General features: G+C 33.3%; 1 long non-coding RNA gene across 1 annotated transcript in view; it reads right to left on the bottom strand.

Moving 5' to 3' along the window:
• Positions 1-2,589: 2,589 nt before the first annotated feature.
• Positions 2,590-16,397, bottom strand: part of LOC144330549 (uncharacterized) — a 147,889-nt gene continuing 134,081 nt past the window's right edge. The window contains exon 3 of the long non-coding RNA XR_013396847.1: positions 2,590-3,219. This is a non-coding gene — a long non-coding RNA (uncharacterized LOC144330549). The remainder of the gene's footprint in view (positions 3,220-16,397) is intronic.

Below are 16,397 nucleotides of genomic sequence, written 5' to 3'. Positions count from 1 at the left end.
AGTGTATGGCACTTATGCGAACAACAATCTATATTAAAAATCACATTTCAACAACAGGGAAATTTTGAATACTGACTACATAGTTTTCTAGATTAAAGAGTGCTATATTGTAATTCTTTAAAGAGTTTTTATCTTTTAGAGATACATACTGAACAATTTGCTAATGAAATGTATGGGATTTTGTTAAAAATGAGCACAAAATAAATAAAACAATGTTAGCCTTGGAAAAACAAATTATCTTAACAAATTTGAAGTAAATATTATTATCTACAGTGACTATACTACATGTTAGAATTCCAGAACTTATTAACCATATAACTGAAAGTTTATATTCTGTAAACACAACTTATACACAATTATTGCAATATGAGAATATTCTGAAATTGACTATAGGTTTGCCTCTACTAGTGAGTTTTATACTTTCATGTGTTTTCATGTTGTTACTTAGTATCATTTAGTTTCAATCTGAAGAACTCTGTTTAGCATTTCTTGTAAGGCAGGACTAGTGGTGATGAACTCCCTAGAAGTCACCAAAAAAAAAGAGGGCTTTTATTTGTCTAAAAATGTCTTTACCTCTCCTTTATTTCTGAGAACAGCTTTGCCAGATATAGTTTTCTTGGTTGACAGGCTTTTGTTTGTTTGTTTTGTTTTTTTTGTTAGCACTTTAGATAATCCTACCCCTTTCTGGCCTAATCTATCCTCCGGTTTCCTGATTATTCTGATTATTCTGCTTGATTGATTCTGCTGCTGAAGATCTGCACTGATTCTTTTTTTTTTTTTTTTTTTTCCGGTTATGCCATTATTTTCTTCAACTCTAGGATTTCTGTTTGGTTCTTTTTCATGGTTCCTATTTCTTTTCATTAAACTTCTAATTTTGTTCATGCGTTGTTTTCCTGAACATTGTTTAGTCATCTAGCTACGTACTTTTGGATCACATTAGACTTCTTAAAGATGAATATTTTGAATTATTTGTCAGGCAATCTGTAGAGCTCCATTTCTTTGGTGTTGATTACTACTTGGGCTTTATTAGTTTACTTTAGTAGTTTCATGTTTGTCTGATTTATCATGATTCATTTAGCCTTACATTGATGTCTATGCCTTGGAAGGAGCAAACACCTCTTCCAGTGTTTACAAACTTGTTTCAGCAGGAGAATGACTTCTCCTTTCAGGTTCCTGAGCTGATACAATTGCCTCTGTAATCATAATAAACTGTGGTCAAAGCTGGTCGATGCAACTTTTGGTGGTTCTGCAGTTAGTTCTTTGCTTGGCAAACCTGTTACCAGGGACTAGGGCAGCTGTGGATCCTGTCTGGACCTTGGCAGGCTGGCTGCCTCCAGGACCTTGTTCAGCAGGGCTAATACTGGGACAAGGGCCTGCTTTAAGGTCTGCAGTTGGTCAACAGGTAGGGGGGTCTGACACCAGGGCATGGATAGGTGTGGCTCTCACCAGACCCTTTGGTAGGTCCGTGGTTGGTCAAGACTGGCCAAGGACTGTGGCTAAAAGGTAGTGGGACCAAGTTACAAGGGTTCTTTAGGGTGTACAGTCTGCAGGCCTATCTCCAAGGGCATATGGGCATGCTTCCTGCTGGCTTCCTAGGGTACTTGTCATAAATGGTGTTTCAGTGATTTTTAAACATATTCTATTGAATTGTTCTGTGGTATAGTTAATTATTTATAGGAACAATCAATGCCTTTGTAGTAGTTAAAATATCCAAACTCTGAAATAATAATCTTCTCATATTTTTTGTAAGTACAAAACCAATGTAATTATTATCTCTGCCTACCAATAACTTAGTTTATTGGAGAAAAAATGTAAAGAAACAACTATCATATAAAGTGATAAATTTTACTATGGTTGTAAAGCAGTTTTTGGGAATATAGGGTTATGGTTAACCTGGTTTAGATAAGACAGTAGTTTTCTGAAAGATGTCAGATACATAGAGATTTATAAAGGGGATAATAAGTCAGGACACAATTCTATATAAGCAGATTTCAGGTGTCTGTATACACACACACACACATACATGCAAATATCAACAAGTTTTCAGGTATTAACGAATTAAACAAACTCTACAATAGCAAAAAAGGGACATAGAAGACATATTCCCAAAAGCAACCCCATCTAAAACATTGGTTTCTTTTACAGTTATAGTTTCTTTCATACTAATAATCATTATTTCACATTAAGTTTCTTACATATTTGTGTACCTTTTGTCTAATTTTTACAAGGTCAACTAGTTCCCTGAGGAGACACACACACACACCCACACACACACACACACACAAATGATTATTTAAACATTTTAAAATAAGAGTAATTGCTATTATAAGGTATAATACAGATGGAGAAAATACGAATTATAAGAGAAAAAATAGGAGCATAAATTAAAATAATAATTAGAAGAAGCATTTATGAAGAAGTAATATTTTGGTGCAGACAAAATCAGATTCACATTAGAGTTTGATGAAACTTTTCCAAGTATCTTTTATTCCAGGGAAATATTAAGATAAATGTGCTATTAGCATTTTGTCCTTTCAATATCAAACTACTTCAAAGAGCTTTGTTTGTCAGGCATAGTGATTTATTTAGCTAGCTCAAATAAAGGAGTAGAGAAATAGTGTAAAAACATGAAAGAAAACCTATTAAGATTGCAAGCCAATGTTTATCTATGCTTCAGATGAAGAGAACCTAGAAAATTGTAGTTGTTGAGGTCAGTTTTTCCTTTCTCAGAATATGCATGCTTTCTTTGTTCCTGCTTTGTCTCGTAGTCCTTATGATTTCTTTCGTTTGTTTTCCTTTCTTCACAGACTGTTCTCCTGGAAGATTATTTTGTTTGCATGTAGCCCAACACAGACACTGAGCTAAGTAAATACCAACATACATTCCAGTGGCCACCACCAAGAGATTATACTCATAACATCTACCAATAGACAATTGTAAGAAAAAAAAATACATTAGGTGGTTTGTTTATGTTTGTTCAACCTTGTTAAAATAAGTTGTTGCTCAGAAAATCATGTATATTTTATTATTTAATTTTTAGAACAACATTGGTGTGATGGTTAATTTTGGTGTCAACTGACTGGATTAAAGAATATTTAGCTGGTATTCTCGGTGTGTCTATGAGGATGTTTCCAGAGAAGATTGGTCTCTGCCCTTAATGTGTGTGGACACCATCCTCTGCCCTTAATGTGTGTGGACACCATCCAATTGGCAGGGAGCCTGGAGAAAACAAAAAAGAAGGAAAAATAATTTTCTCTCTCACACACACTCTCACCTACTCTTGCCCCTCTGCCTTCCACCATGGGATTACAAAGCAAGAAGATCCTTGCTGGATGTGGACCCCTTGACCTTGGACTTCCCAGTCTCTGGAACTGTAAGAAATAAATCTCTGTTCTTTATAAATTACCCAGTCTCAGGTATTCTGCATTAGCTGTACATCTGGGATAAGAATATTGATTTGATTGTTACTTAGAAAATATTTCCTATTTGAGTGGTCTAAAGTACACTTGCATTTTCCTAGAACTTTTTCTACTGTAAACGGCTGATGGTGCTTCATATATGGATTTTCACTACAACTAAAATACACAAATTGATTTAATCAGCAATTAAGATAGACCATGACACCTTCTCTAAGTAAGAAAACAATCAAATTTTGTCACTCAATAGTTCACAACTGTGATGGACAGACCCGAAAATGACTCAAAAATGATTCCTGACTTCAGGTGTTCATGTCTTTTTATAAACTCTTCCTCTTGTGTGTGGACAGAAGCTGTGACTTTTGTCTAAATAATAGAATTTGGCAAATATTAGGAAAGATTGCTCCTGTGATGTCTTACTTTATAAGATTCCATTTTGCTAGTGGAAATGGGCCTTATTATCCCCCCAGCTTTAAAGAATAAAGCTGCCATTTAGTGAGAGTCTATGGAGAGAACCACATGCCAATAAACTGCTGGAGATTTCTAGGAGCTGATAGCAGGCCCCAGACAACAGCCAGCAATAACTCGGGCCCTCAGCCCTTCAACTGTAAGGATAGTTCTGCAAACATCCTGAGGGCGCTTACAGAAGGATTTACCTCCAGTTGAGCTTCCAGATGAGAACCCTGCCCTAGCCAGTCAACATGTTGAATATACCTTTTCAGAGGAGCAAGGTAAGTTGTGCCCAGACTTCTGACCCACAAAGACCGTGAGATAATAGCTAATCTTAGACACCGTTGTATGTAACACTCCAGGGAAGTAACTTTTGACAAAATGTTGTAAATGTGTTTCTATACAATATTTAAAGCAACAAACTTGTATTTACATTTACTTGCTAATTATATTTTGATTATATCATATGTGATACTTTTTCTGAATAATTACATAAAATACAAACATACATTTACTATAAATAATTCATATGATCTCATAACTGTTGCATACTTGTGATGACTTTCTGCTGAGAATAATTTTGTCATGTTAATACAGTGTCCCAAAATGTTAGATTGCCAGTAAATTATAAATAATTCTATACTTTCCTCAGGATCATCTTCCAAATAATTTACAAACTTCAGTAATTGCTTGTGGAGGTGCGTTTTGCCCCTGCATGATCAGAGATGCAACACATTGATATCCATCTAATGCTCTTGCCATTCTTTACTCAAGTGGTCCTACTGCCCACCTGTCTTTGCTCTTACAATATGCAGGTCCTAAAGTTAAGGCTTATCTAAATGCTAGAATACTCCCTCACTTATATGACTTTATTTCATTATCTGTATTTTTCTTCCATAAGTTATGACCCCATTTATTTACCTTAGTCCCTTAGATAAATCTGTCCCTATCTGAATCCCATGTGTGGCCTGTGTTTAAGTTCTCTTCCAGTAGATTCTTGGCCACCTGCAAATAGAGTGGTATGCCAGGGCTTCCAATTACACTTATGCAAATCCCTGCTAATTAAAAAATCTCCCCAGGTTTACAGCACTTGGCAGTTGGCTTTCCCCAATCATCCAGAACTTGTCTAGGACATATAATAGCATCAAATAACAGCTTAACAAGTACATATTTATTACTAACCATAATATAAGTTTTTTTTATTATTATAAACTCAGACCAGGCCCGGGGGATCATGCCTGTAATCCCAGCACTTTGGGAGGCTGAGGGGTGAGGATCACGAGGTCAGGCATTCAAGACCAGCATGGTGAAACCCTGTCTCTACTAAAAATACAAACATTAGCCAGACATGGTGGTGGGTGCCTGTAATCCCAGCTACTCAGGAGGCTGAAGCAGGAGAATGGCTTGAACCCAGGAGGGACCGCAGGGAGCCGAGATCATGCCACCTCACTCCAGCCTGGACAACAGAGCGAGACTCTGTCTCAAAAAAACAAAACAGAACAAACAAACAAAAAACTCAATATAAAATAAAAAATTAAAAACAAGTATAAAAAATTAAAGAAAATACAAAACTCCAGCATTCATATACACCATTATATTTCTTTACTTAAGGCAAGCATTCTAAATTATATAATTTTTTTATAATACAAATCTATATGCTTTCTATTTTCAAAATTATTTTGAATTATAAATTTCAGTTTAAAATACAGAGGTGCTATGGATTGAAAGGTAACATCCAAAACCTCACGCTGAAATGCAATCCCCAATGTGGCAGTATTGAATGGCAGTGCTTGGAAGAGGTGAGTAGGTCATAAGGGCTCAATCATGGAATAATAGATTAAAGAGTTAGTAGATTAAAGGGTTATCATGGAGGTGGGAGTGGTGTCTTTGTAAAATGAGGAGTAGAGACCTAACCTAGCATGTAGCCTATTTGCCATACGATGACCTGTCCAGATTTGAGACTTTGCAGAGTCTCCAACAGCCAGAATGCTCTCACCAGATGTGGCTCCCCAACCTTAGATTTCTCTGCCTCTATAAATGCAAGAAATAAATTCTTTTCTATGTGCATCGCAGGTATTCTCTTATAAGAAAGAGAAAATTGACTAAGATAAGAGCTATATAGTATAGGTGTTTTGAAACATTACCTGGTACAAACACATCTTTAAATAATTTGTGTAAATTTTAATATATTTCACAAATATATACGAATACACACACACACTGAAATATGATTATTATAGGTGGTTTTATAATGTCCAAAATGATAAAATTCAGTTTACCTTGAACTTGTCAATATATCATATAATTCTCAAAATATTTGTGAGGTAGGCAACAGAGATAAGTTTACCTTCATGATACAGTAAAAGTAGGGGCTCCAAAAACCTAACACAGTATTTTTCACAGAATTTCAGTATCCTTAAAAATGCTGGAATCAGAAATCAGTTAGAATGTTCCAAGGTAATGTTAAATGCGTCTGCCAAATTTTCTGGAAGCTGAAACTTAGTAAAATTAAAAATATGCCTAAAATAACCAGAAATTCAGAAACTTTATTTGCTTGGTTTGTTAGCAGCATGGGGAGTTAACCTCTTGTCAATGAAATTTTGCAATCATAATCCCAGAAAACCTCAGTTTTCTGAAAGGCAATTTTCAGATTACCCTGATATTTATTGATTGATTGAAATACAAACAATGTTTCTATCATCATTCATTCCTTCAGCGAGTACTTCTTGGCTACCTATCTGGCACAATACACAATGTTAGGCTAGGTACTCTATCTTTTTATTTGAAATATATAGAGACATTATCTTTATATTTTCTTGCTGATTATTTTACAGATCTGAATCCCCAAATCTTGGAAAACTAAAGGAAGTGGACTGAATTTGGTCTGTTGAAACATATCATCTCTTCAATGTAGTTATTTGTTTATTTTCCCAAACAATATATTTGATGCCATTTAATATAGCCCTGTGTGATCTGTACAGAGTGGCTCCTTTCTGAGTGATTGATTTTGACTTATTTAATAATATCAATATATTGAAAGAATGTCTGATAATGCTGATTATTAGACATTATAGTATATTAGACATTTTAAAAATATATTATTAGACATTATATATTATACATTTATTATGACATTATGTTGTAATGTCTAATAATCAGACATCATAACATGTCTAATAATCAGAATTTTTAGACAATATATTGAAAGCCTTTCTAATAACGCTGATTATTAGACATTATAGTATAACAAATATTTTTCATCTATGCTGTGAATAGCTGATATATTTATGGTTTTAATATACCACTTGCTTATATTAACGTATGTCATTAATAGCTAATGACAAAAGCAGCTTTCAAAAAAGAAGTCTCCTCTTCTCAGATTATATGTATGTATAGACACACATGAACACTGTAACTGTCAATGAATTAATTACTAAAACAAACTCAAACCCAGTATGTGGAGAACTTAGTATTTTTAAAATTATTCTATCATAGTGAATAAAACACAATATCAAAACAATCATTTATGATTGGAAAATAATGATCTAAGTATACTTTCATATTATTCTAGTAATATTCTTAAAAGGTAAAACACTTTTAGATCACAAGTTACAGAAATGATTCATACTCAATTATTTTTAATGAATATTCATTTATTAGTACATGAGAGACTCTGCTGGGCACTAGGGATCTTAAAAAACACAATTAGAACCTGGCACCATGGCTCGCACCTGTAATCCCAGCACTTTGGGAGGCCAAGGCAGGCAGATCATGAGGTCAGGAGTTTGAGACCATCCTGGCCAATATGGTGAAATCCCGTCTCTCCTAAAAATACAAAAAGTAGCTGGGGATGGTGGCGCTCGCCTGTAGTCCCAGCGACTCGGGAGGCTGAAGCAGAAGAATTGCCTGAAACTGGGAGGCAGAAGTTGCAGTGAGCTGATATCATGCCACTTCACTCCAGCCTGGGCAACAGAGCCAGACTCCACCTCAAAATAGATAAATAAATAAAAAAATAAAAATAAAAAACAAAAATCAAAAACAAAAACAAAGAAACAAAAACACCACACAATTAGAAAATAAACTTGCTGGAAATAAACTTAGAAAAACAGGGAAAAGATATAAAAATTAACTATAAAAAGATAACAGTTTTATTATAATAAAGTAATAGTGATTGGAAAACAATGAATAATTATTTTTTGATTTCATTAAAGATAGAATTTTTGTATTGGGCATGGCTGATGATTGGTGATTTTCCAGATAAACTGGTAGATCATTCCTTAGGCACATTGGGTTAATAAAAAAAATGAATACTGTGAATGAGCAGTGTGGAAGGTAAAGAAGAGAGAGGAAGCAGAAGTGGATCAGGGCAGAGGAGGGCTGGGTCGTATATATGTAATTTGGCAGAGTGACCTGGAAAAACACACAGTGGTAGGAGATTAAATGATTGGTGATCACATTTGTAAAAGACAATGAGTAGAATATAAAACATATAAGATCATTTGAAGAGGAGACAAAAATAAGAAGAAGATGATCGGCTGGCTATTTCAAATGGCAATAATGAGAAACATGTTGACCATACAAATGAAAAGAAAAAGTATATAAAAATATTGAATCCATAGGATATAGTAGGGAATTATAAATCACAGAACTCTAGTTTGGAAGTTATTGCCAACTAAAATACAGAACATGGGAAGAAAAACAATATGCTGATAAGGTAATTATTGATTTTTTATTTATTATTAAATTACATTAACATGTATATGTGTTAGGAAATTCTACTTCTTGAATCCTAGATGAGAAATGCAATTATATTAAGCAAAGTCACTTAAATTGTTTAAGAATGCCAGAATTTCAATTTTAGCACTTTCTGTGAAAACACATAAGATGGTGAGGAGTTTTGGATAGACTGACATGAATTGTGGACATACAAAAACAACTAGAGCTGAAAGTTTTACTAATTGGAAAATGGATGACCTGAGTGAATTAATGCAAATTTACTTGTGAGAAAGAGGAGCAAGATGACAGAATAGAAATTTCCACTGACTGTCCGCCTGCAAGAACACAAATTTAACAACTATCTACACATACAAAAAAGCACCTTTGTAAGAACCAAAGATTGGGTGAGAACTCACAGCAAAATGTTTTAATTCATGTCATTGAAGGAGGCACTGAAGAGCTAGAAAAAGTGTTGAATTGCTGATGCCACCCCTCATGCCCTGGCAACAGCAGTATGGTGTGCCCTAGAGAGAAGGAAAGCCAGCAATTGTGAGGCATTGAACTCAGTGCTGTCTTTGTTACAGAAGAAAGCAAAATGGGACCAAACTTGGCTGACACCTGCCCACGGAGGGTGCATTTAAACCAGTCCTACCCAGAGGCGAATCATTAACACCAGCAATGGAAACTTGAGTTCCCCTAAGCCTTGCCACCATGGGCTAATGGAATCCCCAAATAAACTTGAAAAGCCTACACCTAGATGAGTCCCAGGGCTCAGCTGAGCCCAGAGACAGTGGGTGGGGTGGTGGGGGATTAGGGCTGCAGGGCTGGGGGCACATGACCTATTGAGACACCAGCCAGGGTGAACAAGGGAATGTGGGCATCCCCCCTCCCCTAAACCTAGGCTGCTCAGCTTGTAGCTCCAATAAAGGCCACTGTCTTGCACCTGAGGAGAGGAGACAAAAGAGTGGGGAGGCCTATGTCTTACATCTTGAATACCAGTTTAGCCACAGTAGGAAAAGACACGATATGAAAATGAGTAGCTATCATTATATAATTTCTAAACTTTCCTTAAGGTATCCTTACATGTTTTTATATTTTCTCCTAATCACAAATGATAAAGAAATCAAATAGTCTTATTCACATTTTTTCCTGATAAAACTTAGTTTCTAAGAAACTATATAAATTGCTTATTTTCATAATTATATGTTATAGCCAATATTTGCAGGTACAGATTGAATCCCTTCCCTCCTTCCTAACCTCCTCCCAAAATACTAAGACATCTCTTTAGCAAAGATAGGTTGCATTAACTTAAAATACATCTGGTCCCAGAATCCCCATTAGAAAATTAGGCTCATAATCCATTCCTGCATTCCCAAGCTTTTCATAATCCAACATCTAGCTTAATTTCTTAACATTTAAAAAAATTATTTGGATATTAATTTAGATTTTTTTCACTTACCATAATTTTTTGAGTTTAATTTATGTTGGTAAGTTTAGGAATATTTTATTACATTTTATTGCTGTATAGTATTCCATTGTTTAGGCATACTACAGTTTTATAACTAACGATGGTTATTTGGGTTATTTTGGCTATTATGAATAATAACCTTATAGAAATTTGTGTACAAGTCTATGTGAAAATGTTTTTATTGCTCTTGGTTAGATATCTAGAAGAGGAATTACTGGAATTTAAGACAGATTAATGTTTAAGTTTTCACAAAACATCAATAAGTTTTCCACAGGATTCTGCAGTACTTACATTCTCATAAACAATATATAAGTGTACCAGTTTCTTTACATCCTTGTCAACACTAAATATACTTGCTAATTTGATTATAGCCATTCTAATGGATGAGATTAAACTATAGTTTTAATTGATATTTCCCTAAGGACCAATGATGTTGCACATGTTTTGATGTGCTTATTGACAATTATATTCTTAGATAAAATGTCTATTCAAATATTTTGCCCTTTATTAAATTGTCTTTTTATTAAATTGTACATGTTCTTTTTAAATTTTGAAGACAAGAGTTTTCACAGATATAGGATTCATTAATATATTTCTCCATTTTGTGGATTATCTTTTCATTTATTTTAATGGTGCCTGTTGTAGTGTAGATATTTTTAAATTTGATGAAGTCTAATTTACTTTTTTTTGTTCATGGATTGTGCTGTTGATGTTCTATGTAGGAAATATTTGCCTAAGCTAGTCCACGAAGATTTTCTATTACATTATCTTTAAAAGTTTAATCGTTTTTGTTTTTACATTTATGTTTATGATTTATTTGAAGATGACTGCTTTGCATGATATGTGGTACAGGTCTTAATGCACCCTTCATATATGAACATGCAATTTTATAATTACTATTTGTTGTAAAAGCTATGCTTTCTCCATTAAATTGCTATGCCACCTTTGTCAAAAATCAATTGTCTATAAATGTAAGAGTTTATTTCTAAATTATTAATTCAGTTCCATTAATTTACATGTGTATCCTTATGTCAGTACCACACTTGATTACTTAGCACCGTAGTAAATTTTGAGATCAGGAAGAATGAGTCTATAAACTTTGTATTCTTTTTTGAAGATTTCTTTTCTACACCGTGTTCTTTGCATTTACTATAAATTTTTAGCAAGGACTTGACAATTTACCTAAAAACATATGGTGTTATTTTGATAGGGATTACCTTGACTGTAGATTGCCATTTGAATATAATTGCTATTTTTTATATGACTGAGTATTCAAATGAAGAAGGAATGTCATTTCATTTAATTAGATCTTATTTTTTTCCAGCATTGCTGTGCAATAGTGTACAAGGTTTATACTTCTTTCATTAAATTTATTTCAGGCCAGGCCACACTATGATCCTACCTACTTGGGAGTCTGAGGTGGGAGCACAGCTTGAAATCAGAAGTTGAAGACTAGCCTGGGCAACTAGTAAGACCCCCCAATCGCTAGAAAAATAAAAATAAATTACCTGGATGTGGTGGCACACACCTGAAATCCCAGCTACTCAGAAGACTAAGGTAGGAGGATCCCTTGAGCCCAGGAGTATGAGGCTGCACTGAGCTATGATCATGTTACTGCACTGTGGCCTAGCCAACAGAGCAAGACTCTATCTCTGAAAAAAAAAAAAAAAATCCAAAGGATGTTTTCCTTTTCAATATTATTGTAAATGAAATTAGTTTCTTAATTTTAATTTTTGGATTATTATTGTTAATATATAGAAATATTTTTATACTTTTCATATTTTATAATGATTTCATAGTTAAACAGTGTTTGTGAATACTTCATACTTTCTAGATAAACCCCCTGTTTTTGACAGAAATGAACAATGGAATATGAGTTTGTTTGAATTTTGACAGATAGCCTAGGCAGTTTGTTATGGACTGGATTCTCTGGAATGATACACTGAGATATAGTTGGGATAAAGTTTTTTTTTTTTTTTTTTTTTTTTTTTTTTTTTTTTTTTTTTTAGAATTTTTACCAGTGAAAAGGAGGGAGGAACAGGACTGGGATGAAATAAGGTGGACAGCAGTGCATGACATAGAAACGCTGACCATTCCAATAGAAGTCTCTGAAGTGAATATAGCCCATTCAAACATTCTGTGTTGTCAGGCTGAAATTATCAGGCCTTCATTCATTCACTTTACTCAGTCATAGGCTGTGGGCTACCCAGGAAGGACATCACTTAACTTCTTGGAGCTGAAAAGTCAGTCATTCATTGAAAGTGAAAATGGGCAGCACACCTTTCATGTCTATCCATATAATTTTGCATAATTATTCGCTGAAAGTTTGGAAAATTATGAAGTTACTCTCTGCCTGAAAATAGAAGCAATGTTTATAATACTGTCCTTGAGTGAAATACTTTTTACTATCAACCCATGTAATAAATTATTGCTTCGTTAGAATCAGAGCTAGTAATGTGCACGTAGTTTCATAAAGATAATCCAGAATTAGTTGTGGCAGTTTTCCAGGGTCTTTCAGTATTTTTAGTGTAGCCCTAGCCTCTGTAAGCCATAATTGTATCTAAAGATTAGAAAAAATAATCCATTCAATTACTATTGGAGTTTTTTGGTTTGTTTGTTCAACAAAAGCTTAATTCATTGACCACTTTGTGTCTTAAATGCTTTAACTTTACCAAGGAAACATTCTAAAAGGTAAAAACATTATTACATATGTTAGGAAATTCCCATTGGATAAACTGCTTTCTGAAACTGAGAAAATTATTTTTAGAAGTTTCTTTTTATCCTTTAGTCTTACCTTAATACTTTGTTGCACTCAGGAAATAGTTTTCTCAGTGGAGAGAATAAGCTCACACAAGTCCCACAAAGTGCTAAATAAGCCCCTGCCTATGTATTATTTATAAAGAAAATCTGGCCCTATGTGCTTTTTTCTTCAATGTTTTCATTCTATTTCAACCCTAACTTGCTTAAGATATCTTTTTTATTCCTATCTTTTATAAATGTTGTTAAAATTCAATGAAATACGAAAAGAGTACAGTAAAATTATTTAAATTTTTGTACTGTCATCAATCTTTAGAAATTTTATGACAAGTAAATCTATAACTATAGATATTAAACCAAGCATATATAAGATGTAAGCTACTTTTGAAATCATGTGAAAAGAACAATATTTTGATCTGGATTTTCATAGTATAAATTTTCCACACATGATTGAAAATCAACTCATTTATTATTTATTTATTTATTTATCTATTTATTTATGCCCCATCAGGAAGTGATTCAAGAAAATGGCAACCAAGTACCAGCTCACAAATAAGATGAACTATATTTTAAAATTCCTATAAATATCTGTTATAGAATTTTATTAATATTAAACCTCAGGAAAGAGATTGCTTTTGTGTCCAATTTAAGTTTAACCTTTAGTTCATATACCTATAAAATTTGCATTTTCAAATGAATAAATTGAGCCAAAGTCATTTAGGAAATGTATACATCATATTCGTGTATTTGTTCTTCTTATAGCATAATAAAAATATGAACTACAGGAATGAAATCATGAGTAAATCATACTGTTAAATCTAAAGATTTCTTGGGCAAGCAAAATTTGAAATAGACATTTTGTTGTTGTTTAACTAGTGAGTTCTAAACAATTTCTGTCATTTTAAGAAAATGAATTTTAAAATGCTATCATAAACAATTATGGTAGTCCCAAATTAATCCACCTCACATTAAAATTCACTTTCCCATTACATTTCATTAATTTATTATCAAAATACGGAAAGAGATTATGATTTTCAGTAAAGTACCAAGCTCAAAATTCTAAATAAATGTATGGTGAGAGTGTCTACTAAAGGTAATTTTGAAAGCTTCTAGCCATCTTAAACAACACGATTTATATTTTTCTGCAAATAATAATTTGAAACTAGAAAGAAGATATGTGTTATGAGGTCAACTTTCCTCCTGTTTTACTCATAATTTTTGTATTATTGCGGCAAATGAAGACTGATAGATGTTAATCAGTATTTGTAGAACAGCTTGTTTATGACAAGAAAACATTCACATGAATAATTTATTGTAAGGTTTTCATTTATTATTATGTGTGTGTATTCCAGAACAAATTACCTTATGCAATTGGGACACTATAATATCATACAAAAACATAGTGAAACCAAGACTCTCACTGAAGTCCAGGATGAACCATAGGCATAGATTCCCCGAATAAGACCTAGATCAGACTCCAGGAAAGGCTTTAGGATCCAGGAAACAATAGCAAACAAAGTATTGTTCTTCATAGTTAACTGTTCCTACTCAATTATGACAAAATAAAATTATCTAAATTTGCCTATCTTATGTCACCATAAAAAATAGAAATTTTTGCATACCCACAAATACTCATATACTTTGTTAAAATATACATATATAAAAAATCCCCCCTCTATAAGCTCCCTCCTCTATGGATCTTCACAAATCAGCACATCTTTGGAATCAGCACCCAGGTCAAGAAACAGACCATTTATCTTCATGTATTTTGGTATTATGATTACTTAAACTAAAGAGCATTTTTTTTTTGTTTTCATTAACAGCTTTATTGAGATATAATTGATATATAGAACACAGTATAAGGCTTAATGTATACAATTAGATGAGTTTGAACATATATGCCTTCACCTGTTAAACCATCACCACAATTAAGGCAGTAAATATATCCCTAACCTTTGAATGTGTCCACATGCCCTTTTGTGGTTTTACTTTTTTGTGATAAGAACATTTAACATAAAATCAACACTCTTTAAATTTTTTAATTGCACAATGCAATTCTTGTCTGCCTAAGAATTCTGTTACCAACTGTAAGTTCATAAGGTTTCCAAAAACACCCTCAAGTTTGATAATTTGCTAAAACAGACATACTGAACTCTTAGAAGCTTACTATAGTCAGATTTATGTTTATTATAGAGAAATTATGCATTAAAAGCAGTCAAGAAAAAAAATAACCATATAGGGAAGAGTCTGGGAGGGTACTGAATGGGAATTTTCCACATCCTCAGAACATGTTACCCTTCTGGCATTACATCTGACAATGCACTAGAGGTATTGCCAACCTGCAACTCTCACCAAAGCTTTAGTGTCTAGAGTTTTATTGAGGCTTCCCTATATAAACACAATTGATTGATTCATTGTCAGTGTGATTGAAATCTCCAGGTCCCTCTCTCCAGAGGTGAGGCAATGTCATGTGACCCAAAGTTTCAACCTCTTAATCACATGGTTGGTCTTTCTATTGTGGCCATATTCTATCCCAAGACTACTGGGTGTGCCTGCCCAGCCCCACCAGAACCACCAAGTTAGCACAAACTATCAGATGTGGTCCCAGGGGGCCACTATAAACAAAAAAGATACTCTTGTCACTCAGGAAATTCAGAGAGTTTACAAGTTACCTTCCAGGAGCTTAAATAGTCAGGCCTCTTTTTGATGTGGCCACCTTATTATACTGAAGGTGAAGCAAAGAGAATTGTCTTTATTATTTTGGGATATCTCCAAATTTTTCCCAAAACATACACCATCTCCAGCTTCCAAGGCACATTTATTATTTGAAATTCAAATTCAGAAAGCCTAGAACATGCAGGTACACAATAAATCCATGGGAATTGCCTCCCAACATCTTGGTTGATCCCTTCTTTCAACACTTGGAATTAGTTAACAATATATCATCCAATCTGTTTATTTTAAACTGTATTCAATGTGACATGTTTTCAAAGAGTGATGTTTTTATTTAAAGAAAAAGTGAACATCAAATTTTCTGAACTAGATTTTCATCATTAAAGAAAACGCAATGTCTGCTATTTTAATGTAACGTCTGCTTGTTTGTAAGAAAGTATAAGTTTAAGTTCATCTGCAAAGTCTAATATATAAAAGTAAAACATATAAAAACTATTTTAATTTTTGATATGCAATTTATTTAATAAGTATAAAGCCTCATTTAAAACAAAATATTCGTTTTATATAAAAATTATACACATGGTAAGTAGTTATAAGTGTTGAGTGTGTTTTAGAAAATAGATTTTAGAACATGGTTTTATTTAGCTTAGTGGTTTTGGTAAAACATTTTAAAATCAATTACTTTTTGTAAATCTAAACAAAATAGTTATATGTGGGCATCAATCATATAAGTTAGTATATCGAAGTCTTGAAGTTACTTTATATTAAAGAATATATAACACATTTTATATTAATTTGTTAACGTATTACATATCTATAATGATAGCTCAAATTTAAAGGTTTTTATTATTCAAATTGTACATGAAAACTGTGTTATGAAAAACTATACATTGAACCAAGTAGGTATTCAATATTAT

The sequence above is a fragment of the Macaca mulatta genome, chromosome 8, assembly GCF_049350105.2.
Source record: "Macaca mulatta isolate MMU2019108-1 chromosome 8, T2T-MMU8v2.0, whole genome shotgun sequence".
Classification (NCBI taxonomy): Eukaryota; Metazoa; Chordata; class Mammalia; order Primates; family Cercopithecidae; genus Macaca; species Macaca mulatta.
Note: the sequence above shows the minus strand (reverse complement) of the source record. Positions and strands in the feature narration are given on the sequence as shown.